Below are 26588 nucleotides of genomic sequence, written 5' to 3'. Positions count from 1 at the left end.
CACATGGACATGAGCTAAAGGTGGGGAATGTGGGTGGGAGAAGGTATGCAGGGTGGAGGGGAGTGAAGGGGGGAAATGGGACAACTGTAATAGCATAATCAATAAAATATATTAAAAAACAAAGCATGGTGAATCTTCTTAGAAAGTTTTATGGTAAGGTGAATAAAACCTTGAGATCAATTTTATTTTTAAAAAATTTAAGCAAAAACACAAAAGTAATAGGGCTTTCCTTTATTGTGCAGAGTTTGGGTCAAGGAGTTTTGCATTGACTTTTCATGGAAATTGTAATAAGTTAGCTATGTTCTGTCCCTTCTTGTTTCTAGTGTCATCATTGTGCAAAAAGTTGTGGCTATGCCCCTATTTCACAAAGTATGTCCTTCACTTGTGATCTCAGTCTTCTCTCTCTCTCTCATTAATCACTAAGAGCTCACTCACATAAATGTTCAGGGAAAATATTTAGCCACTGCATTTCCTAGATCACTGAATAAACTCTCTCAAGTGATCTGTGTACACATGTTAAATTCAAGAAGTATTATATGAGGCAATATTTGTTTCTGAATACACACATGAAATGAGATTCTCCAGGACAGAGAATTTCTCACTCTCCAAGAATACCAGTTCTAGAAAGAGGAAAGGAGGGGCATTCTCCTGGAATGTTGAATGCACCAAAAAGGAACTACTTGGTTGTTTTAAAGACTTCTCACTGTACATTCAAAGCCAAAGTGAAAATTCAGAGGCCCCAGGTGAATGTAAACAAATGAGAGCGCTATGTGTTGGAGAAAAATGTACTCTTAAGAAAAGTCAAGCCTTTTCCAAATGAAGAAGACTAGGGTAGAATTATCTGAGTGAATTGATAGAAATCAAGCCTCTGCCAACAGCACAAAAAACTGGGATACTCAATAAGAAAAAGGGCATTTAAGTTATCACATTTTGACTGTCCCTGGTTTTTGGCAGCAAGTGATTAAACATTAATTTAATGCTTCCTAAAAACACACACATAAAATATTCATTCTCCAAATTACTCTAAACTTACCAATTAAGAAAGCTCCCATCTTGGTGAGTTGGAAGCAGCATCCTGTGATGGAAGAGAAGACATGAGCTTGAGGGTTGCTCACCCACCTGTGAGCTCATGAATGCCAAACCCTCACTTAACATCTCATGGCTTCCTTTTTCTTAGTGCAAGGTCACTTCAGGAATTAACCGAATATACATGTTGGTCTTGGGAACCATCCTGCCTGGTTTCAGGAGCTGTAACCCCACCAACAGGAAAAAGGTCCCATAGCTAGGGGACCTTGGGACCATAAGTCACTAAGGAGACAACACTTATCCTCCCAGCAAGGGTACAGCCTCTGCCCCCTTTATTTCACCCTGCTTGGCCCCTGGAGGATGGCTGGATAATCAATGACATGTAGGATTCCTCAAGAAAGGAATAACCTACAGTCTTGAAGGGGCCATCAGGGAAGGATTTAGGGGATTGTGGAGAAGGGACAAAAGACCCTCACCCCTTGGCTTTATTATAGCCTGAGTTCTCATTCTATCTGTAAAAAGTCCCCTAATCTCTTGGCTGCCTTGCTTCCCTCACCTGATTCAGGCCTGAAACAATGCCAAAGTGGGGTGCAGCCCTGTGCTGGAACTGGCAGTTCCTGGTGGGGGACGGTCAGGCCTAAGAAAGAATACATAAAGTTCTGTGAAACCTGCTTTGCTAAGAATGTCCTCAATATAAATGTTAAGGGTGCAAGCACAAAATAAGTTTGTTTCCCAAGGTTTTACAGCCAACTGGCATCACCCTGTCTACTAGACCTTGACTCAAAAGGACCCCCATGATCCCAGAAATGTTATTTGTAAACCATACCTCCTTTCTTTGATGTACATTCCCTATGCAAACTAAACTCAATAAAAGCCCATCGAGATAGGGACTAAACATCTTTCTCCTCTGAGAGACTGGTCAGCCTTCCTCCCCAAGCAGATAATGTCTTGGTAGAATTATTCTCATCCATGGGGACCCAGGGAAGCTCTGTGGGCAGAGCCCACCCACCTGTGGGCATGTACTTAACAAATCTGCAAAGTGCTAAATAAACGTGAACTTTTATTTATTTTTTAAACAAAACCCTCATTTAAGAGTTGGTAGAGTGCATATTCCTAGGCAGCACAAAGGCCCAGTAGATGAGGATTCCAGCTCAAATAGGCAGCTTCATTTGTATATTTGCTCTTCACTTGCACAACAGAAACTTTGGAGCAGTGACTTAGCCCAGTCATTTCATAGGTAAGGTAGGAACAATGGTCATACTCATGACTTTGGATTGTAATGAGTAGATAAGAATTCACACAAGAAAAGCATCCAACATAAATCATGATTCATTGTGTCCTATAGATGTGATGCTATCACCAGAAATTGTAAAACTTGTGAAATATGGGAAGGAGTAGACTAAGAGGCATGTCTGAACTAAGTTGAGTAATGTCTTTCCTGGCACAGCCATCAGCTGTAAGAGGTCCATCTAATGAACTGGCAATCTCCTCTATGTCATGCCTGACTCTGAGTCAGTGGGAGAGAGCACTGCTCTGGTCTCCAGGTGTATTTCTCTGTGCCCAAATCTCATGTAAGGTAATTAATCACACCACAGCAAAATTTGCAGCTGCCATTATGGAAGGATCATCATAGAGTGATTTTTTTCCAGGTATACACTTAAGACAACTGTACTTTCACATAACAAAAGAGGAGTTGGCATGCAGAGAACATTACCTTAAAATGAAGTACAGTCAAATTTAGGATGAATGAAGGCAATGGGGAGGACAGGTGAAGGATCTCAACTGTGAGAACTTCACTTGAAAGAATTTCTGGGCTGAACATCTGCAATAAACTCTGGACTGAGGCATATTCCACTATGAGTGAAGAGGATTTATAATGGAATGACATAAGTAGGTTCTTATAATCAGAAAAACATACTGACCTTCACACTACACAGGTGCAGCAGCATAATGACCCAACATGTGTACGCACATCAATTCCTGGGGAAAGTCCAATGACGTTAACTCAGTGTGGATCTCAAGCAAACAAAATCAGTGACATTACTCACATGAAAACCTTGGTGCATCCATCTGCCACCAAGACACTCCTGGGCAACCAATATGTGAAAAAAAATTACATGAAGATCATACACATTTTGTTAAAATGGACAAAATGTAGCAAGCAACATTACTTTGTGTCATGAATAATTTGAATTGGATTTTTAAATTTAACTTTAAGAGTAAGAATCAGAGCCTAAAAGGTTTTTTTTTTTTCAGGAAACCAAGATTTGGGGTGGTGTCTTTGGGGAGGAAATGTTCTGTCTACACCCTTACTCCATCCTCTGAGAAAACTTAAAGCATCCTCAGATGTACTCCACTCATAAAATTTCCTCAACCACAAAGAAACAGGATCTATAGTTAAAATACCCCCCAAAAATATCACTGACTAACCCTGGTGCATTTCTCACTCAGGCATGTACTCAGATGTGAAAAACTCAAGAGGGAGTACTTCCCATTACATGTAGAGTTTAGGAGAGTATTCCTCCAAATGGCAATCACTGGTCACAACATCAGCACTTTAGTGCACAGAAACCATGACAAAAATTAAGACTTAACCAAAAAAATGCCAGAAAAAGAAAATTGTTGAAGATATTTTACCAAGTTCCTCATAATCCAAGTACCATTTTTGTTCATGAGTCTTTAATCTGATTTTATAAAATCATTTCCTCTAGAGTTAAAGATGCTAAAACAGTAATCAATATGGTCTTATTGTAGAAGAAAGTGACATATTATGTCAGGTTTCCAAAACCCCAATGAAACCTGAATTTTTTATGACAAATGAGTCACAAGCTTGTATTCTGGATGCATAGATCATGGTCTCACCCTTGGGCTGATAAGATTTGAAAATAGGGAAAGAGAGAATTTGACTGCTATGTACTAAGATCCTGCTCTGTGCCCAACCCTATGCTGGGTGCTGCTTAGCTTCTCAGTGTTAAACAAACTACCTGGCATTCCCTCCTTAAGACTCCTTTCCCTGTCATAACCTCTGGCCTCCCAGAAGCTCCTCAGCCTACCCAGTTCTACTTCGTTTGAAGACTCTTCCATGTTTCAGGTCCTCACACCCTCCTATGTTCACACTAGGTGCCTATATTCCTGCCCATGACCTCAATTATGATCTGAGCATTTATAATTCCCAAATTTTTATGATAGCTAAAAGATTTCATCTTATGTCCAAACACAATACCTACTGGGATGCAGCATAAAAAGAACTCATGATATTTAACCTCAAATCTGATCCTCTCCCCAGAAGCCCAGACTTAGTAATGGTTCCTCCACGTACCTGCTCTCCCTGTCAGCAATTTGGGAGTCTACCCCAACTCCTTTTGTCTCCCCAGCCCATCTTCTTCATCCAATCAAGCACCCAGTTCATTTGCCTAAATCTCTTAACAGTTTCAGAATCCATCTGTTTCTCACTATTTCTGTCTCCTCCATCATGGCAAAAGTGTCCCTCCTACCCAATTAAATTCACCCTACATGGTCTCCCCATCTTACCCTTGTCCCAAATACTGTATTTTTCCATGTACAGTGCACACCATTCTTGTCCAAATTATGGAGGAAAAAATAAGGATGCACATGGGTAGTACTAATTCTGTACCTATATAAATGTTTTCAATTATTTTATTTATGCTTATGCATTAAAAGCATAACTCTAGAAAGCAATAATGATGTCTGTATGCAAAATATCCTAGAATATGATAAGCGGTTTTGTTTCTAAATATAAATAAATAATTGAATTAAAAAATTAAAATTAAAATGAAGGATATTTTTTCCTGAAAGTTTGGGACAAAAACATGGGTGTTCATTATATATGGGAGTGCATTGTACATGTCAAAATATGCCATTCTCTACAGCAGACAGAATACTTTTTATACAGGGAACATCTTTTGTGACACTTATTGCTTTCGTGGCTTCACAATTCCTTTAGGTTAAAGTTCAAGATACAAGTTTGACATTTATTTATTTCATGCAAACATAAAAAAGTATCTGTCCCTACCTCCATCCTGGTCCCACCACCTGTCTCCTTTCACTCCACCAATAACACCCTAGCTACAGAAAATTTTACTGTTTCCAGAGGCACTTGTTTCTTCTTGCCTTGGAGGCTTTAGTATGCTATTCCTTCTGTCTGAAACATGTTTCTTCAGCCTTTGTGGTTCCTAAACAGGAGAGATGCCTCGGGAACATCACCCTGTACTTATCTGGACAGTTTTGAAAATACTTCTAAAGACCAATTAACATAATTTGTTTAATATCTGTCTTGGAAAGTCACCAAGAATTTGCTGGCAGCTGGGCTGTTATCCTCAGTACTTAAACAGAAACTGGCACAAGGACATTCTCACTATATACAATGAGAATTGGATGAATAAGTGATTGAATGATTGGGGACCAAATGAGTTCCTGAGGAACTCACAGTCTAGACTTTAGAAGGTATAAAAGAAATCTTTAATTGCACCTGTCCTAAACCAAATGCTGATCCAGTTAATCAAACACACAGAAACACATTAAGAAGGTAAGCACAAGAGAAAAAAAGAGACCATTCAAATTATACTTTATTTATTTAATACTTAGCACTGAGAATACAGGTGCATTCCACTTTATAGCTTTGTCTAAACTGTTTTCTTTCAGTTTTCTAATCATTTAACTGCAAAACTTGATTCTGGTAAAGAAAAATGAAGGCAGAAATGGAGACTTTATTTAAAAATGTAAAACATTAACAAAGATCCATCTCTAAATCCTGAAATCACATACCACCTTACTAGCAGGCCCTGGGCAGAAATAAGCTGGGGCCCCAGGAAATTAAGAATTTAAATGAGGCATGCCTGGGTGGCTCAGTTGGTTGGGGTGTCCTCCCATACAGCAAAAGGTTGTGGGTTTGATTCCAAATAAAGGCACATATCTAGGCTGCTGGTTTGATCCACAGTCAGAGCTCTGTTACTCTCTCACATGGATGTTTCTCCCTCTTCCTGCCTCTCTCTCTCTCAAATCAGTAAATATATCCTCAGGTGAGGATTAAAAAAATGAAATGAGGACGAAGTGACCTCTACATCATAGCAACCAGATAAGTGCTCTACGCCCCTGCTTCCAGCACAACTAAGTTTATAGATCCAAATGGGCTCATAATTTGTGCTATATGTATAGAGGATCCTGCCATATCTCAGTGAATGAGTGCAAATGTTTCAGCTTGAAGAAATCCAAAGAAATGACAATGGACACTATTAGGGATCAAAAAACTTATACCTTTTAAATAACCAGAGATTAGACAATTCTATCAAATTACAAGTGATTTATATGCAACTGTAGCCACTTTTTCTATTGTACTTAAGAGGTTGTGACCCTTGGGGAACACTCTTGAAGCCCACTGCACAGAGTAGCAGCAAAGTTTAATGGAAAGGATACCTCTGAAGACCCTTGCATCAGGGTCTGTGGTGGGAGTGACAAGAAAGCAGGGACAGCTAGGAAAGGCATAGCCTTTCACAAGGCTGCTCCTTTATGGGTCCCAGAGGTAGCTCTCCAAACCCTTGATATGTTCTCTAAAGCCCTGTAAACTAAACCTTTAATGGCACAGTCTTATAAGTCAGGTTAAAAAGTACCAATTCCACCACAGTGGCCCAATACTATGTCACTTTCATTAGGTCACCTGGGTAAAAGTTACTAAGAACAACCATCACTAAGGACAATCAGAAATTGAGCTGAATGGAAGACTGACAACTACAGAATCAAAGAAACCACATCCATCCAGACTGGTAGGAGAGGCAGAGACATGGAACAAGCTGGCCCACAACCATGTGTGGTGGATAAAAATTTGGAAGTGATATCTCTAGAGTGAGGAGTCTCAGCCCCACACCAGGCCCCCAAGCCCAGGGTTCCAGTGCCAGTAAGATAAGTCCAATAACTTCTGGCTGCAAAAAAACCAGTGGGAATTTTAGTTGGTAGAAGAAACTTCTGGTATTCCAAGCAGTTTCCCTTAAAGAACCCTCACAGAGACTTACTCAGATTCACTCCCTCTGAGCTCAGCACTGAGATAGCAGCTTGAAAGTCACCAGTAGAATACAAGGAGGACCTGAAGTGTCTTGCATCAAGATGGGAGCTAGAGGACAATTTTTGCTCAGACAATAAGGTGGGCAGAAGCTATCCCCCAGCACAGCCACAGAGCTGACAAGCAACTGCTATATCTGAGACTCCATCAACCTGGCCAGCACTGTATGCCCCACTCAAGATCACCCGAGACTCCATCCCACCCCAGTTCTGGGACCACCCAAGCTGTTAACTGTGACTATTCTATATGAATGACTGGTCTTGGTTCATGCTTCACAATATTGTAAATCCTATCAAACAAACAACAACCAGCCTCAGTCAGCCCCAAGATCCTGTATCTCTTGCAAAGTGGCCCCAGGCCTAAAACTACCAGCAACCAGCCTAGATACACAGCTTGACTTTGTCTGGGAATCTCCAAGCAGCAGTCACTTCAGACTGCTTCATAGCTCATTCAGTATAGCCACAAGTACAACAAAGGTGGGGGCTGACCATGGCCTGTACCACCTGGGAAAACACACAACCTGCCCAACCAATGGATAGCTACAGGCCACATCAGAGCACCACAACTCCGCTCCTGCACAGCAGATCCACCATGGAGGTTGGAGGTTGGTGGTTACACCCAGTCCTTGTAGCTGACTGGCTGGGGTAAATCTTTCCCATTGAGCTGCCAGGAGCAATCAAAGCTCAACCACAAGAGGAAGGTGTACTCAGAAAATATAAAGGGACTTCTGACCAAGATGGAGGTGTAGTTAGATACACTTTGCCTCCTCACACAACAAAAATAAGGACAACAACAAATTAAAAAAAAAAAAACAGAAATGTCAGAAAATCGAAATGTATGGAAGTCCGACAACCAAGGAGTTAAAGAAGAAATATTCATTCGGACTGGAAGGAGGAACAGAGATGGGTGCATGAAGTGGAGAGGATGTGAAACAAGGCAGCAGCTGGAGAAGCAGGCAAGCAAGACAGTGGCTGGTGGTCCCACGTTTCTGTGAGGATAAACTGGGAAGAACTAGGGAGTGAGACAGACTGCACAACCCAGGGTTCCAGTTTGGGAAAAGAAAGCCTCAAAACCTCTGGCTGTAAACATCTTTGGGGGTTCTGGCAGCAGAAGAAACTCCCAGCCTTATAGCAGAGTCATCTGGATAGAACCACAGTGTCCCAGAATATATCCAAACCCACCCACTCAGCATCAGCACCATAAGGGCCTAATTTGCTTGTAGGTATCAGGGGAAGTGACTGAAAGCTGCCTGAGAACCAAGCAAGCAGCATTGTTCATCATCAGACCTCCCCCCCAAGACAGTGCCTCAACACAGGAAAAAGGGTTGCCCCACCGTAATGACATGTGTGCCAAGACAAAGAAATATGGCCCATGCAAAAGAAAAGATCAAAAGTTTAGAAAAACATCTAAGTAATGAAGAGATAGTCAACCCATCAGATGCAGAGTTCAAAACACTAGTAATCAGGATGCTCACAGAAATGTGATCATCCTATGATTTGGTATAGCCACAAAATAGAGGAAAAAATGAAGGCTATGAAAAGTGATATAAAGAATAATATACAGGGAATCAATAGTAAAAGGGAGGAAACTGGGACTCATATCAAAGATTTGGAGCAGAAGGAAGAAATAAACATTCAACCAGAATAGAATAAAGAAATAAGAATTCAAAAAAAAAAATGAGGAGAGGCTTAGGAACCTCCAGGACAACTTGAAACATTCTAACATCTGAATCACAGGGTTGCCAGAAGGAGAAGAGAAAGAACAAGAAATTGAAAACATAATGAAGGAGAACTTCCCCAATCTGGCAAAGAAAATAGACTTCCATGGGTTGGAAGAACATGGATTTGGTGGCATAGCCAGTGGGCTATTTCTTTTATTTTTTAAAATTTATTTTATTTGTAATAGTTTTTATTGTTATTCTATAATAGTTGTCCCATTTTTTCCTTCTTTGCCATCTTCCACCCATCCCCACCAGCTCCCACAGTCAATTCCCACACTGTTGTTCATGTCTGTGGGTCATTCTTACAAGTTTTTTTTCTAGTCCCTTAAAGCAGTGAGCTATTTTTTAATACTCATTATGTTAATCTATTTTGTTTTAATTTACTCATATATTTCTTCAGTTATCCAGCATATTTATGACTAAATCTCAACTAATAAAGATACATAGAGGGAAAATAAAGGGAGTTGGCTTTACACTTCCAAGTTCCCCAATCTTCCTATTTTATATTTTCTTCCCAACCTGACATTCCATAGTTCTAAAGAAGACTGGTTCCAAAGATGGCCAGTTTCTCCTCAAAGGGATAGTTTCAGTTCCATGACCAAGCAACTTAAATATGTGAATGCAGCTCTAAACTCTGAGAAGTGACTTCTTAGCAGTTGGGTACTATGAGAGAAACCATTAAAACCACACTCTTAGCATGTCAAACCAAGCCCAGCCACACTGTAGCTCAGGGTGCCTCTGACCCATAAACATACAACTGCATCTTTGATAGAGGTACATAAATGCAGTAGATGGGTTTATGCATGTACAATACAGATGGCCTTCATGTATGATGAGACCCTACCTTGGACCACACAAAAGCTGAATCAGATCATCTCAGAGGTGCTGTGTGTTAGCATCAAAATATGGGTTATTCTATGCAAAGCAAAACAATTGAATATGAAAAATCCTACCCAAGCCTTACATATTTAATAAAATAATTGTCTTAGAATCAAAAAGACACACAAGTTAAGATAAAATTGGGTGTAGATTGAAGACCTATTTTTTAATTAAAATGTAGAAGATACCAAAATTTTTAAATACCAAAAAATTGAAGTTCTATAAACTTTCAAAATTAAGAATCCAACAAGAAGTGTTATCTCCTGGTAATATTCAAGAAGATGGAAAACAGTCACTTATTCATCACTGGGAAATATTTCCACCAAGCACAACACTAATGGCATCAGCTTGAGGAACTCACTCTCTCCTAGCTTCACACCCTGAGGCAGCAAAGTCTGAGGAAGAGAGAAAGGGCTCAGCTTCCCCCAAGGCCTTCCCAAGCTCAAAAGTAATTTAAATCACCAAGAACACTGGCAAACCAGCTGGGCTTTCCCACTAGAGGTGTCTTGCTATATGCAAGAACTTGCTATATAGAATTAAGAACTCCTTCAGGAAATTTGCAGTACAGTGTTCTGTTTGATGTTCTCACATAAAGCACAGAATATAGCTGTGAAGTTTGGGGAAACCCACGTTAAACCCCCCTATAAGCCTGAAGCCCCAGTAATAATCACAATATCATTAATAATTCTTTGTCTTCTGAAAAAATGAAATAAGCAAAATGTTAAAATTCATCCTTTGTTCTAATGCCATTTTTCATGATTTAGGTATCCTTCTATGCATAAAATTGATGATATGTATCTGTTAAAATAAGTAAGGGGAAAACAGTTATTACCAAGCTCCTTGTGAAAAACTTTTTTCCTCATCAAAATATAGCTTGCCTGCTTTTTTAATATCTCTTTCAGAGACAACTTCCTCAGAGAACTAACCTCACTGAGGCAGTTGTGTTGAATGCTGGTTGCCACAGAACACCTTTTTAGCTAATGGAAGGTAATAAAATATTAAAACTCTCCCTCCCCTCCTGTTGAAGCATTTACCTATTTATAGCCACAGAGCTTGGTCACCATAAGGAATTTTAAAAGAGAGCTAACCAATAAAAGAACATGATCTCTGAATTTGGCAGCATTTTGTGGAAGCAAAGAAAAGCTGGGGACACACACAATAGTGTTTGCAGTTTCTCATGTATATACTGCATCTAATCAGAGAATGACAGAAGACCCCAGATCCCTAAAGACAGAGAAAATGTTATGTCAGCTTTATAACACAAAATGATACTCCTATGAAGTACAAAAATTAGAATCTCCTCAAACTGTCATTCAAGCTTTAAAAACTATTACATGGGTCCACAAACTACAGCGATGCTACTGGAATATAACTTTTTCAGTATCTATCTCTAGAGCCTTAAAAGCATTTATGTTCTTTCAACCATTTATCCCACTATCATCCTTTGTAAATAATATGAAAAAGGCAAAAAGTTTTATGCATAAACCCATTCATTCAGTGTAAGATACATTATAGAAAATTTCAAATAGTCAAGATATCCAAAAAGAGAATATGGCTTGTTAAAACACAAACTCTAAAAAGATACATGTGTACCACAAAATGAATATTTGTTAAGAGTTTTTAGTATGGTAGGAAGATACATATGAGTATGTCATAATATCTAGGAAAAAGGTCCAAACATAGAAATATATGTACAATCCTGGGACTTGGACTCAGCCATGCAGCTTGACTAGCCACCAGCTGTTACCTGCACAAGTTTTCCACAGCCCTCATGCCCCGTAACCCCAAGACTGTACCTACCACACATACCTGCAGGTACCATAGCTCACCAAGACACAACTAGTGGCTGGGTATTGCTGGGTCCTTTTCTCCCTACTCTGGTAAGGAAAGGAATGTCGTCTGTCTTTGTTATGTTGTATCCCCAGTGCATGGCACATGCTCTAGGCTCTATGAATGTTTGTAAGAATGAATAACCTGAGAGGTCAGAAGAAGTTAGGTAGAAGTTAAACTCATATAGTCCCTACCCCAAACTACAATTAAAACTAAATTATAGAAAAATCAACCTAAATAACTAACTGAAGACTGGCTGAACAGAAGTCTTATGACCAAGGATTTACAGAAGCCAAACAGAGACTAGTAGAAAGGGAAATGTAAAAAGGGTTGGCCCTGTGCCCACATGCAATGTCTGAGAATCAGATATATCAGCAGCAATGGTACCCCCTAAGGAACATGGGTTCTGAACCTCATGCCAGTCTCCCCAGTCCACACCAGCAAAGATTAAAGAGGTGCCCACATAAGACCTGGCTTCAAAAATCTGGAGATTCTGTCCACCAGGAGACATGGGAGTCTCCTAGAAACACAGGTGCCCATTAAAGAATCAATGCATAAAACCTCCTTCACAGCCACTCAGCCTGAGATCCAGCAGAAGAAAGGTGGCTTGGAGCAAACTAGTCTTGTGAGGACAGACTGGGCTATCTTCCTCCAAAAGGAAAGAAAGCTAAAGAGACAGCCACCGGGATCCCTGTACTGAATCCCTCTTCCACACTGATCACAGATGGCATCTTTTCTGGGGCAACCTCCCCTCTAATTTGGACCTGCCTAGGGAGACTGCACAACCACTACTCTCCCCACCCCACTATTGCCTGACTCACCAAAGCTCATGCCTTATAGAGGAGTCTGTTGCCCAAGCCTTTGGTACAGATGTTCTTGAAGGGATCTTGAGGACAATCTAAGGGGGAATCACAGACACAGTTGTGATTCTCTGGGACAGAGATCATTTCCTTTACTTACCCAGTGTGAGCCAGAGGAGCTCAGACACATGCCACCTAGAACAGCCCCACCTCACAAATCCATAGTAGCCCTGATGCTCACTGGCTTTTCCCCAATGGCCAGAGTAGTGGGCTTCCCAAAACCCAACAAGAGATCCACTAGCCCACTAGCCCCATCAGGGGAGAAACATTAGCTCTACCCTCCTGACTTCTGGTGGCTCCACTCTGTTGAGCTTCTGCTCCACAATATTGTCAGCAGGCAGAAGTCAGCCTGGTCTCTGTCACCTACAATCCCCAGATGTCCCACCCCCAACTCCAATGCAGATGACTCTCCTGCAGGCCCTGGCAGTGTCTGGGAAAAAACTGAGTTGTGTGGCTATTGGGTGAGTCCATTTTCTACCCCCATCACAACACACACCTGAACAAATCACACCAGACAACATCACCATTCATATTCAGAAGCCTCACGGCACATGGCCAAATGTTCTGTGAGGACCTGATTAACTCTGCTGCCCTCACCCTGATGAATCACTGAAACATGGCCCAACCACAAAGGTCCACAGGCACACAGCTGGTGGCAGTTGACCTTGGCATACACTGAGACTATTGCTGAGTGACCACAAACACAGCACTGGTGCTGAGTTTGAATCTGTATCAATCTAGTGAACAACAGTTTCCCCTACTTAGTGACTCTGAGAACCTCCTTTAAGCACCTCAGTACTTCCAGTAACTAAGCCTAACAGATAGCTAACAGGTGAGGATAAACATAGTACAGCCTTGGCCAGACCTGCTGCCAGACTCAGTGCTAGAGGAAATTGACCTTGGTGTGCAGCTAGGCACCTCCCATGCACAACTAGGCCCACCAGAGGCAGTAACAAACTGCCTCTGTTCATCACCTTGTAGCTCCAATAAGGTATCCAAGGGCCCATCATTGGTAGCAACTGACATCAATCAGCACTGGATCTCCTCCCAGGGGGCTCCAGAACCAACACAGCCACATCAGAGTACAACCCAGTAAGTTTCACAAGAGGCACACACAAAGAAATCTTAGCATATGACAGACCATGCTGGAACAAATTCAGTCCTCACAAAGCAGTTCATACACTGTGTTGGGGGTTGATTCTCATAACCAGCTGGAGGGGCAACCCCATTAAGGATGAAACAACAGAAATCAAGAGCACTCATGTAATTGAGCAAGGATATTCTTGAATCACATAACTCAGGCAACCAGGAAGAATTTGCCTCTGAGTCCCACAAGGCACCTACTACACAAGGCCACCAAATGAAGGCATAGTACACTTACCTAATAGACAGAAATAAATAAAGAGAGGCAACCAAAAAAAGACAAAGAAGCATTACCCAAATAAAAGAACAGGATAAATTCCCAGAAAAGGACATAAATGAAATAGAGACAAAGAGCCTAACAGAAAGAGAGTTCAAAACAATGGGTATCAGGATGCTCAACAAACTTAGTGAGAACTTGACCAGCACAAAAAAGTAAATGAAAACATTAGAAAGAATGAATCATAAATGAAATACATAATATCAGTCATGAAGAATACACTAGAAGGAATCAAGAATATGCCAGGTGAAGAAGAGAGCCAAATCAGCATTTGGAAGACAAGGTAAAAGAAAACATCCAATCAATACAGCAAAAAAAGAAAATAGTTTTTTTAAAAATAAGGATAGTCTAAGGGACTCTGGGACAATATGTAGCATAACAACATCTGCATCATAAGGCTATCAGAAGAAGAGAGAGAATAAGGAATCAAAAACCAATTTGAAAAAATAATGGCTAAAAATGTCCCAAACCTGGTGAAAGAAAAGGACATGCATGTACAGGAATCTCAGAAAGTTTCAAACAAGATGAACACAAAGAGGCCCACACCAAGGCACATCATAATTACAATGACAAAGGTTAAATACAAAAGTAATCTTAACCACAAGAGACAGTTCATCATCTACAAAGATGCTCACATAAGACTGTCAGCAGATTATTCAACAACAATATTTCAGGTCAAAAGCAACTGGCATGAAATATTTAAAGTTATGAAAAGCAAGGACCTACAACTAAGACTAATCCACCAGAAAGTTTATCATTTAAAATTAAATGTTAAATAACAAGGTTTCTAAAGAAGAAAAATCTAAAGAACTTCCTTATCACCAAACCAGTATTACAAAAAAATTTAGAGTCTTATATAAGAAGACACAAAAGAGAGAGGGAAAAGAACATAGTTATAAAAATAAAATGGCAAAATACATATGTACCCATAATCACTGTAAATGTAAATGAATTAAGTGTTCCAATAAGAAGATATAGAGTAGCTGAATGGATAAGAAAACAAATCCATATATATGCTGTTTACAGTCGACCCACCTCAGAACAAAACACAAACTAACACTGAAGGTAAAAGGAAAGAAAATAATGTATCATGCAAATAAAAATGAAAAAAATTGGGGTATGAGTATATATACTGGAAAAATAGACTATAAAACAAAGGCTATAATGAGAGATAAACAAAGATGTTACATAATAAGAGGTTCAATCCAATAATATAAACCTTATAAACATCTATGCACCCAACATAGAAGCACCTAAATGTATAAAGCAAATCCTGATAGAGTTAAAGATCAACAACTGAGTGAAGAAGAAGGAGAAAGCCAGAACAGACCAATACCAGCTGGTGAGATCGAAGCAGCAATAAAACAACTCCCAGCACACCAAATCCCTGGACTGAATGATTTCACAAGAGAATTTTACAAAACATTTAAGGAAGACTAAACCCTATCCCTATCAGACCATTCCAAAAAATCCAAGAAGGGGGAAGACTCCCAAACACTTTTTATGAAGCTAGCATCATCCTATTCCCAAAACCAGACAAAGATACAGCAAAGAAGAAAAACTACAGGCCAACATGACTGATGAACAAAGATGCTAAATTCCTCAACAAATATTGGCAAATCACATCCAGGAATACATTAAAAAGATCATATGCCATGATCAAGTGGGATTCATCTCAGGGATGCAAGGATGGTACAATATTCACAAATCAATAAACAAAAGGAAAGACAAAAATCACATGATCATATCAATAGATGTGGAAAAAGCATTTGATAAAGTACAGCACCCATTTATGATTAAAAAAAACACTCAGTAAAGTGGGAGTAGAGAGAGCACACCTCAATGTAATAAAAGCTGTATATGAGAAACCTATGGCCAACATCATATGCAATGGGCAAAACTAAAAGATTTCCCACTAAGATCAGGAACAAGGCCAGGATTACTGCATTCACCACTTCCATTCAACAAAGTATTGGAAGTCCTAGCTGCAGTGATCAGTCAAGAAAAAGAAATAAAAGACATCCAAATTAAAAAGAAGGAAGTAAAACAGTCATTGTTTGTAGATGACATGATAGTGTACATAGAAAAACCTATAGTTTCCACCAACAAACTATTCCACCTTATATGTGAATCTGGCAAAACAGTAGGATACAAACTCAATATTCAGAAATCAAAGGCATTTTTGTACACAGCCTAAGTACCCATCAGTAAATGAGTGGATAAAAAAAACTCTGGTAAATTTGTACAATGGAATACTATGCAGTAGATAAGAGAGATGGCACTCCTACCATTCGCAACAGCATGGATGGAACCAGAGAGCATTATGCTAAGAGAAATAGGCCAGGAGGTGAAAGACAAATACCATATGATCTCACCTATAAGTGGAATCTAATCAACAAAACAAACAAAAGAACAAAATAGAACCAGAGACTTAGAAGTAAAGAACAAACTGACAGTAACCAGAAGGGAAGGGTGAAATGGATAATGGCAAAAAAAGAAAGAGAATGAACATTAAAGCAGACACATGAACAGAGGACTTGTGGGCATGAACATATGGGAGGAGACTGACTGTGGGAGTGTGGGCAAAGGAACAGGGAGGGATGAGCAATGGGGTAAATGGCAGGACAACTGTAACTGAATGACAATTAAAAAAAGATATTTTGTTTATTATATGCTTGGGATACTGAAGATGTCTATTAAATATAACCTCTCAATTTCAGCACACTTCTTTTTTTAATAATGGCCAGTTTATTATTGTCATTATTATTATATTATATATTATTATTTAATTTTTGTATCTCCCAGGGTGCTAATCACAGTGCTTATATTAGAAGTTTTGAAACATTTAAAATTTTAATTGACACACATTTCAATACACAAAGCTGAGTACTTTGTATGTTAGGAGCTGATTTAGCAAGATTTGTTGTTTTAAGTAAATGTCAAATCACTTAGCAAATGATAAATTCATTTTTTATTAATTTGTTCAGCTTTCTCAGCTTATCAATTTTAACCTTGTAATTTGTATACACTTTACATTGTGTAAATAACTGTTCCAGCTACTCTGGTATGCTTTATGCTGTTTCTTAATAATCTAATATGGGACTTCTTAAAAAAGCCAAGTTTTTTAAAACATTCCAATAAATTCTTAGTGAAGGCAGAATAGATTAGTTGAACATTTTATAACTTATAAATTGTACTTAAACCCAGTATATTATGTTAATACACTTACATAATCAGATATCTTAAAAAATTAAATACTGTGTTTGATGGAAATATAAGGCAGTATTTCAAACTCTACTCCACTAAGCCAATCCCGTTGGTGGCAATTTATTGTGAAAAGTGTCAGTGTGCTGTGAAATGTGGATGATTTCTACATTCTACAAGAATTAATTAGTTTTATTATGTCCTCTAGTTTGTTCCTATGATCAGGACCCAGAGAAAATACAATTTAAAAAACCAATACCAATAGAAAATACAATAACTTTATTATGGGTATAGTTAAAAACCAAAAACAAGCCACAATACAAAAATAAAATATAATGTCAACATGGTGTTCAATTAGCAGTATAAGAACTTACTTTGTGAAACCGATAATTTAATGTCCAGAGATCAGACAATAAAATAAATCAGTATGAGGGACAATTAGGATGGGGAAGATTGGTATCAGATAGAATATACTAAATATTCTATGTTCATTAGGAAGAAAAGGGGATACTGATAGGCTACAACAACCAAATGTAGTTTATTATCAAATTTTAAATCTCAAAACTTATAGAACACTCAAATATAAAATGTTTCATAAACTGGCTTTCTGATAACTCAATTGTTTACTTGTAATTGAAGTTAATTTCTTAAATCTACATAATATAATGAATCATATTAAAAAGCCAAGTGATTAGTATACATTAAGTTTATATTTAGAAAATTAATTTTAGAATTCAACATTTTAAAATGTGTATAACAAGTATAAGAGAGTTTTTTAAAAACAGTATAATATCTTCATCTTCAGTAATCTATAAGTCTATTAAACATAGCTGGATTCAAATTTTAAAACTGATAACAAGATAAAAACACCAAATATCTATTATAAACATTTTGAAAATGCAGTCTCAGGTAACTCAAATCAAAAATACTGACCATTAGTATTCTCCAAATACTAAGTCCTAAACTGAACAAAAATTTATATACAGTTTTCTAGCTTCTAAGAGGAATACTTCTTTTTGTTTCATTAGAAAAGTTATTTCCAAGACTTCTGGCTAAGATGGAGGCGTAGATAGACACACTGTGTCTCCTTGCACAACAAAAATAAGGACAACAACAATTAAAAAAAAAAGTACTGACAGAAAATTGAACTGTATAGAAGTCTAACAACCAAGGAGTTAAAGTAGACACATTCATCCAGACCAGTAGGAGAGAGAGAGTCGGGGAGCTGGGACAGTGAGGGCTTGTGTCAGAGTAGTGGCGAGCAGACCCAGCAATGAGGTGGCAGATTGTGGAGGGGCAAATACCACAAAGCTGCTGGTGGACCAGGAGGTCCCACATTTTCGAACAGATAACCCAGGCAAAACTGGGGAGTGAAACAGACCGCACAACCCAGGGACACAGCGCAGGGCAGAGCGGGGAGACTCAAAACACTGATTGAAAACACCTGTGGGGGGTGAGGTGGCAGTGGGAGAAACTCCCGGCCTCACAGGAGAGTTCATTGGAGAGACCCACAGGGTCCCAGGATGTACACATGAGAATCAGCACCAGAAGGGACAAATTTCCTTGCCGAAAGCAGGGAAAGTGACTGATACCTGGCAGAAAGCAGAGCAAGCACCATTGTTCCCACTCGGACTGCTCCCCATGTACAGTGTCACACCCAGCAAATGTGTTGCCCTGCCATGGTGAACAGCTAAGATTCCATCCCTAACTATGTAACAGGAACGTCAAGACAAAAAAAAAAAATGGCCCAAACAAAAGAACAGATCAAAGCTCCAGAAAAAATACAACTAAGCAATGAAAAGATAGCCAACCTATTAGATGCACAGTTCAAAGCACTGGTGATCAGGATGCTCACAGAACTGGTTGAATTTGGTTGCAAATTAGATGATAAAATGAAGGCTACACTAAGTGAAATAAAGGAAAATGCACAGGGAACCAATAGTGATGGGAAGGAAACTGGAACTGAAATCAATGGAGTGGACCAGAAGGAAGAAAGAAACAACAAAACAGAAAAGAATGAAGAAACAAGTATTTAAAAAAAAAAAAAAACAAGGAGAAGCTTAGGGACCTCCAGGACATCTTTAAACATTCCAACATCTGAATTATAGGGGTACCAGAAGGGGAAGGAGAAGAGCAACAAGCGGAAAAGTTATTTGAACAAATAATAAAGGAGAACTTCCCCAGTCTGGCAAAGGAAATAGACTTCCAGGAAGTCCAGGAAGCTCAGAGAGTCCCAAAGAATTTGGACCCGAGGAGGAACACACCAAGGCATGCCATAATTATATTACCCAAGATTAAAATGAAGGAGAGAATCCTAGAAGCAGCAAGAGATCAGGAGACAGTTATTACAAAGGAGTGCCCATCAGACTGTCAGCTGATTTCTCAAAAGAGACCTTGCAGGCAAGAAGGGGCTGGAAAGAAATATTCCAGTCATGAAAGGCAAGGACCTACATCCAAGATTGCTCTATCCAGCAAAGCTTTCATTTAGAATGGAAGGGCAGTTAAAGTGCTTCTCAGATAAGGTCAAGTTAAAGGAGTTCATCACCACAAAGCCCTTGTTATATGAAATGTTAAAGGGACTTATCTAAGAAAAAAGAAGATAAGAAACATGTATAGTCAAATGGCAGCAAACTCACAGTTATTAACAACCACACCTAAAACTAAAACAAACTAAGCAAACAACTGGAACAGGAACAGAACCACAGAAATGGAGATCACATGGAGGGCTAGCAACAGGGGAGTGGGAGGAGGAGAGAGGGGGAAAAGGTACAGAGAATAAGTAGCATAGATGGTAGGTAGGAAATTGACAGGGGGAGAGCAAGAATAGTATGGGAAATGTAGAAGCTAAAGAACTTATGACACATGGACATGAGCTAAAGGTGGGGAATGTGGGTGGGAGAAGGTGTGCAGGGGAGTGAAGAGGGAAAATGGGACAACTGTAATAGCATAATCAATAAAATATATTTAAAAAAAAGAAGCTTTAAGAAGAAGAAGGGAACAGCTATGACTCTACAAAAAGAAAAATACACCTCAAGGATTATAAACAGGCTGAATGAAGCATAGGACCAAATTGGTGAGCTGGAAAACAACAAAGAAAGACATACCCAGGTAAAGCAGCTACACAAAAATGACTCAAAAAATATGAAGATAACTTAAGGGAACTTCAGGACAACATGAAACACGACAACATTCGAATCATAGGAGTACAGGAAGGAGCAGATAAAAATCATGGGATAGAAAACCTTTTGAAAAAATAATGACAGAAAATTTCCCTAATCTGGAGAGGGGAAAAACCATTCAAGTTCAGGAATCTCAGAGTGTGCCAATGAAGATGAACCCAAAGAGATCCACTCCAGAATGCAACATAAAATCTTAAAAGCAGAAAGAGAAAAAGAAAGTAACATACAAGGGAGCTCTGAAAGGCTCCCAAAAGATCTTTCAACAGAAACATTATAAGCCAGAAGTATTCCAAGTAAGAAAAGTAAAGGCCTACTACCAAGACTATTCTACCCAAGAAGCCCTTCCTTTAAAATAGAAGGTGAAATACACAGTTGCCCAGAAAAGAGGAGGGTGAAAGAATGTACATGCACCAAATCCATACTGCAAGAGAAACTAAAGGGACTGCTTTTAGAAAAGGAAGAAAAAGAGTGAGAGAATGAGGGACATAAATACAAAGGGGGTAAAATGGCATTGAATAAGTACCTATAAATAGCAATCTTAATTGTAAATGGATTAAATGTTCCAATCAAAACACATAGAGTAGCTGGATGGATAAGAAATCATGACCCACACATATGCTGTCTAGAAGAGACCCACCTCCAAACAAAAGACCTACACACACTGGAAGAAAAGTGTTGGAAAAAATATCCCAAGAAAATAAACAGGAAAAACAAGCTGCAATAGCAATAAGTATATCAGACAAAATAGACATCAAAACAAGGGCCATAAAAAGAGACCCAGAAGGTCACTTCATAATACTCAAGGGAAGAATCCATCAAGAAAACATAAACATTATAAACATATATAAACCCAACATAGGAGCACCCAAATATATAATGAAAATCTTGGAGGACTACAAGGAAGATATAGACTACAAATTTCTACTAAGGGATATTAACACCCCATGTCAAAATGGATATATATTCCAAATAAAATATCAAGAAGGATATTGCGGCACTGAACAATGGCCTAGATCAAATGGACTTAAGTGATAGATACAGAAGATTTCATCCAAAGAAGCAAAATACACATTCTATTCAAATGCACATGGAGCATTTTCATAAATAGACCACATGATAAGATACAAAACAGGCCTCAACAAATTCAAGAAAATGGAATCATATCAAGTGATATTTGTTGTGGAATCACAATAAAGTCCTGAAACTAGAAAACAACCTTAAGGAAAAAACTCAAAAACACTCAAATTCATGTAGATTGAATAGCATGCTATTGAACAATGAATGGGTTAAAATAAGATCAAGAAAGAAATCAAAAACTTTCTGGAAACAAATGAATACACAACAGTCCAAAACTTATGGGACAAGCAAAGGCAGTCCTGAGAGGGAAGTTCATGGTGATACAGACCAACCTAAAAAAGAAAGAAAAATTTCAAATAAACCACCTAACTCTACATATACAAAAAGTGGAGGAATGACAACAAAGCCAGGAGTGAGTGGAAGGAAGGAAATAACCAAGATCAGAGCTGAATTAAATGACATAGTGACTAAAAGAACAATTCAAAGGGTCGATAAATACAGGAACAAATTTACAAGCCTTTAACCAGACTTATCAAGAAAAAAAAGCATAGGGGTCCCAATAAATAAAATAAGAAATGAAAGAGGAAAGACTACAAATGATACCATAGGAATACAAAGGATATAGAAAATTACCATGAACAATTATATGTCAAGAAATGTGAAATCTTGGGTGAAATGGACAAATTTCTAGATTATAACATTCAAAATCTGAATTAAGAAGAAGCAGAAAACCTGAACAGACAAATAATAGCTGTGAAATCAAAGTAGTAATCAACAGTCTTCTGATACATGAAATACTGGACCAGACGATTTCACAGGAGAATTTTATAATACATAAGAAAGAGCTAACCTATATCTTTTTCAGACTATTCCAAAAACCTCAAGAAGATGGAAGACTCCTAAAGTCTTTTTATGAGGCCAGCCCCGTCATAATCCCATAACCACATAAAGACATAACAAGGAAAGAAAACTACAAGCCAATATCACTGATGAACATAGATGCTAAAATCCTCAACAAAATATTGGTAAACAACACACAATAATACATTAAAAAGTTCATACACCATGATCAAGTGGGATTCATCCCAAGGGTGTGAGGATGGTCCAATATTCACAAATAAAAAAAAAAAGTAATACATCGCATAAAGAAAAGGAAAGACAAAAATCACATGACTGTATCAATAGATGCAGAGAAACCATTTGATAAGAAAGAACATCCATTTATGATAAAAACATTCAGTAAAGTGGGAATAGAGGGACCATTGCTCAATATAATAAAGGACACATATGAAGGACCTATAGCCAACATCATGCTCAATGGGCAAAAAATAAAAGCTTTCCCAATAAGATGAGGAACAAGATAAAGGTGTTTTCTTTTACCCTTTCTATTCAACATCCTATTGGAAGTCCTAGCCACAGCAATCAGACAGGAAAAAGAAATGAAAGGCATCCAAATTGGAAAGGAGGAAGCAAAACTATCACTATTTGCAGATGGCATTACACTATACAGAGAAAACCTTAAGGAATCCACCAAAAAACTACTCGACCTAATAAGCAAATTTGGTAAAATAGCAGGATACAAAGTCAATATTCAGAAACTAAAGGCAAATTTGTACACCAAAAATGAAAAATCAGAAACAGAATTTATGAAAAAATACTATACGCTACAGCAACAAGAAAAATAAAGTCTGTAGAAATAAACCTAACCAAGAAGGTAAAAGACCTGTACTCAGAAAACTATGCAACACTGAAAAGGGAAGTAAGAAAGACACAAATGGAAGTATACACCATGCTCATGGATTGGAAGAATTAACATCATCAAAATGTCCATATTACCCAAGACAATTCATAGATTCAGTACAATCCCTGTTAAAATATCAATGAGATATTTCACAAATATAGAACAAACATTTCAAAATATCCCACCCCCCCCACCCCTGCAAGCCATTTATTGCCATGTCTTCAAATTCGCACAAATATCTGAAGCTCTGGCCAGAAAATACAAAGTGCTACTTTTCAAAAAAACATAAATCTATGAAAAGAGGTGGGGAGCATTTTCTCACCAGAACTTCCCCCTTGCCAGGCCCCAAGCAGGGTGAGGCCTCCACCCCCACCAGCTGAGTGAGCAGGAAGGACTATGCACTACAATCTGGACAGGGCAGCGAGGGGGTGAAATTTGCAACAGTGTCTCAACTGCCAACAGGAAGAAAACCAGTCAACTGTACAAGTCTCCTATCAACTTAAAAACAAACAAACAAAAAACAAAGAAAAGCTGTAAAAGTCAGGCCCTATGGGTGGGAAAGCGGCCAATTTCCCGGCCAGAGCCGAAATCCAGTGTGGGTGCCAAGCAGAGCTACTTCGAGTGCAGGCGCTACAGGCCATTAGGCTAGAGGCTAGAGCAGGTGGGTGAACTTGGGAAGGGCAGCCTGAGGGCAGATGACACTGCTAATCTCCACCCTCAAAACCCTCCACCTCTTACAGGACTGGGTCTGCATCCCAGCAGGTGATGTTGATTTCTGGAGGAGGTGATGTCGATTTGTGGAACACAGAAGGCAGAGTCTTTGCACACAGATCTTCTGATTGCCTATATCCTCCTCCTGTGATTAGCTGAAGTAGCCCTCACTGGCCTCAATCCCTTACTTCTGGGTGGTCTCACCATTGGTCAGCAGGTGGAGCTCAGGCTCTAGCTCCAGCTTCCAGCTCAGGCTTTGGACCCAGCTCCTCCAGAGTGGAGGGCAGAGTTCAGGCCTGGAAGGCAGAGTTGGGGCCTGGGGGGCAACCAGGGGCTACCCTTTTACTTCTGCCTCTAGGTCAAAGAAGGTGGCTGGCGGCTTGGGCAGCTTATCAAAATTGAGGAGGTTGGCACAGACTTTGCCTGTTGGGGGCACTGGTTCCTGAGCCCCCTCATCCAATAGGGGCACCTCCTCCAGAGTGACCACAGCACCTGACAGTGCTGTGGGAGACCTGAGCTCAGCCTGGGGTGCGGAGGTGCCATCCCCACAGCCAGGCCATAGGTTGATGAGGCTAGCGGTGGCAGGGGTGGTGGTATTGGCAACAGCAGTGTCAGCAGCAACAATGTTGGTTTCAACAGCAGCAGCTGACAAGGTGTGGGCTGCATTGGGGTCAGCTATGGCAAGCTCTAGAGGGGCAGCCAGGATGGCCTGCTCAAGAAGTCCTCTATGGGGCTGCCTTGACCGTGGGAAGGCTCCAGTGCCTGAGGGGGCTCCTTCACAGGGTCAGTCCAGGCCTGAGGGGCTGCAGCTCTGGCTTTCTTGTTGGTCCCTTTACTATCCAGGTGGGGGCCAGGCTCCTGTGTCTCTTGCGTTTGTAGGGGTGGCAGTGCTGGAGACTGTGAGGACATGACCTCATCCAGCACTCATTTGATCTGCTCAGAGACAGGGGTGCAGGCTGTGCCGGAGTCAGATGGATTCCAGGTGGGTATGGGGGTGGGCACAATCCTCTGGTAGCTTCCAGGTGGTCAGTGGCCAAAGGGCAAGGGCACATCACAGCTGCCCACAGAGGCCGATGTGACTCATTCCTGCTGCTTGAAGAACTCCCATAGGTTGTCAGGCTGCTGGGCAATAATGGCCACTGCCTCCTCCACGTCTGATTCTGACTTCTTCATTTGGGTCTTTATCTCCTCATGTTGCTGGTCACCAAAGATAGGCTGCTCTTCAACCGACTCTTGGCCTCCTCAGCTTCTAAAGCCTTCTGTTTCCTCCTATGCTCCTTGATCTGCTGTTTCCTCTCTCTGTAGCGCTGTTCCCACTCCTCCTGTTCCTGCAACTCTTGCTCCATCCTCTCTTGCTCAAACCTGAGGCTCTCATCCAGGACTTTCTTCCACTCCTTCTCCTTCCTCAGCTCTACCACCTTCTTAGCCTGCTCCTAGAACTGCTCATGGTTAATCCACTTCATCTTCACAGCCACATCAGTTTTCTGATAGGTGGTGCCCATCACCTCAGCAGTCTCATCCTCATGCAGCCACAGTCAGTGCAGCACAGGTCTGGAGAGCCTCACCAGTGGAAAAGAGCTGCCCAAATGGCACCCTCATCGATGTCTTCCATTGTGCTGGCATTCACAATCATATCCATACCCTGGGAGAATTCAGTCACCTTAGCCACATGGCTGGCACAAGCACATTTGTGGGTATCAGACACATCTTCATGGACTCAGCTGATGAGCATATATTTTGGCAGAGCAGTCTTCCTGGCAGAGCAGAGAGTCCTTGATGCTGCAGAAGCCGTACATCACCTTCTGGTTCTCAAGGTGTCCTGCGAGGTCCTGCAAGCTCTGATCTCCTCTTCTTGCAAGCTTGAGGTCATCTGAGCCATCATCATATGTGTATAGAGCCCAGTAGGCCGTGCTTTCCTCCTAAATCACCTCTTCATATGCTGCCAGCAGCTCCAGGCAGTGACAGCTGAAGCTGACACCAGCCATGCTGTGGGTGGGACAAGGCTTAATGAACAGACACATGGAGGAACAGAGTAGGAGGGAAGGAAGGAGGGAGTCACCACCACCACTGCCTTGTAGCCTCTGACAAATATTTAAAAAATTTATGTGGAACTATAAATGACCCCAAATAGCCTCAACAATCTTGATAAGGAACAACAAAATAGGAAAGATCAAAATATCTAACATCAAGCTATACATCAGGCCAAAGTAATCAAAACAATCTGGTGCTGGCATAAGAATAGACAAATAGATCAATGAAAAAGAATAGAAAGCCCAGAAATAAACCCAAGTGTTTATGGACAATTAATATTTGACAAAAAAGCAGGAGGGAAAAAATGGAGTTAAAGTAGCCTATCTAATAAATGATGTTGGGAGATCTGGAAACTACTTGCAAAAAAATGTAACTGTACCACCAACCTATAACATGCACAAAAGCAAACTCAAGGTGGATAAAAAACTTAAATATAAGTCATGCTACCTTAAAAGTCCCAGAGTAGAATATAGGCAGAAAAATCTCAGGTATTCCACACAGCAATATTTTCAGTAATATGTGCCCTAGAGCGAGGGACATAAAGGAAAGCATAAACAAGTAGGCCTTCATCAAAATAAAAAGCTTGTGCACAGCTTAACAAAACATCAGTAAAATGAAAAAGGAGCAAATTGTATTGGAAAATATATTTGCAAATGATTCCTCAGACAAGGTTTGATCTCTAAAATATGTAAAGGACTCACACAACTCCACTCTAGAAGACAAACAATTCAATTAAAAATGGACAAAGGATGTAAACAGATACTTCTCCAAAGAGGACATACAAAGGGCCCAAAATACGAAAGGATGCTCAGCATCACTAGCCATCAGAGACATGCA

At 39.9% G+C, this 26588-nt stretch overlaps 1 pseudogene; it reads right to left on the bottom strand.

Annotated features, from left to right (window-relative positions):
- Window positions 1–23713: 23713 nt before the first annotated feature.
- LOC123811982 lies at window positions 23714–25705 on the bottom strand (annotated as a pseudogene).
- Window positions 25706–26588: the final 883 nt, after the last annotated feature.

The sequence above is a fragment of the Phyllostomus hastatus genome, unplaced genomic scaffold (genome assembly GCF_019186645.2).
Source record: "Phyllostomus hastatus isolate PE091 unplaced genomic scaffold, TTU_PhHast_1.1 phas_scaffold_78, whole genome shotgun sequence".
NCBI lineage: Eukaryota > Metazoa > Chordata > Mammalia > Chiroptera > Phyllostomidae > Phyllostomus > Phyllostomus hastatus.
This window is presented reverse-complemented; position numbering and strand designations above follow the sequence as displayed.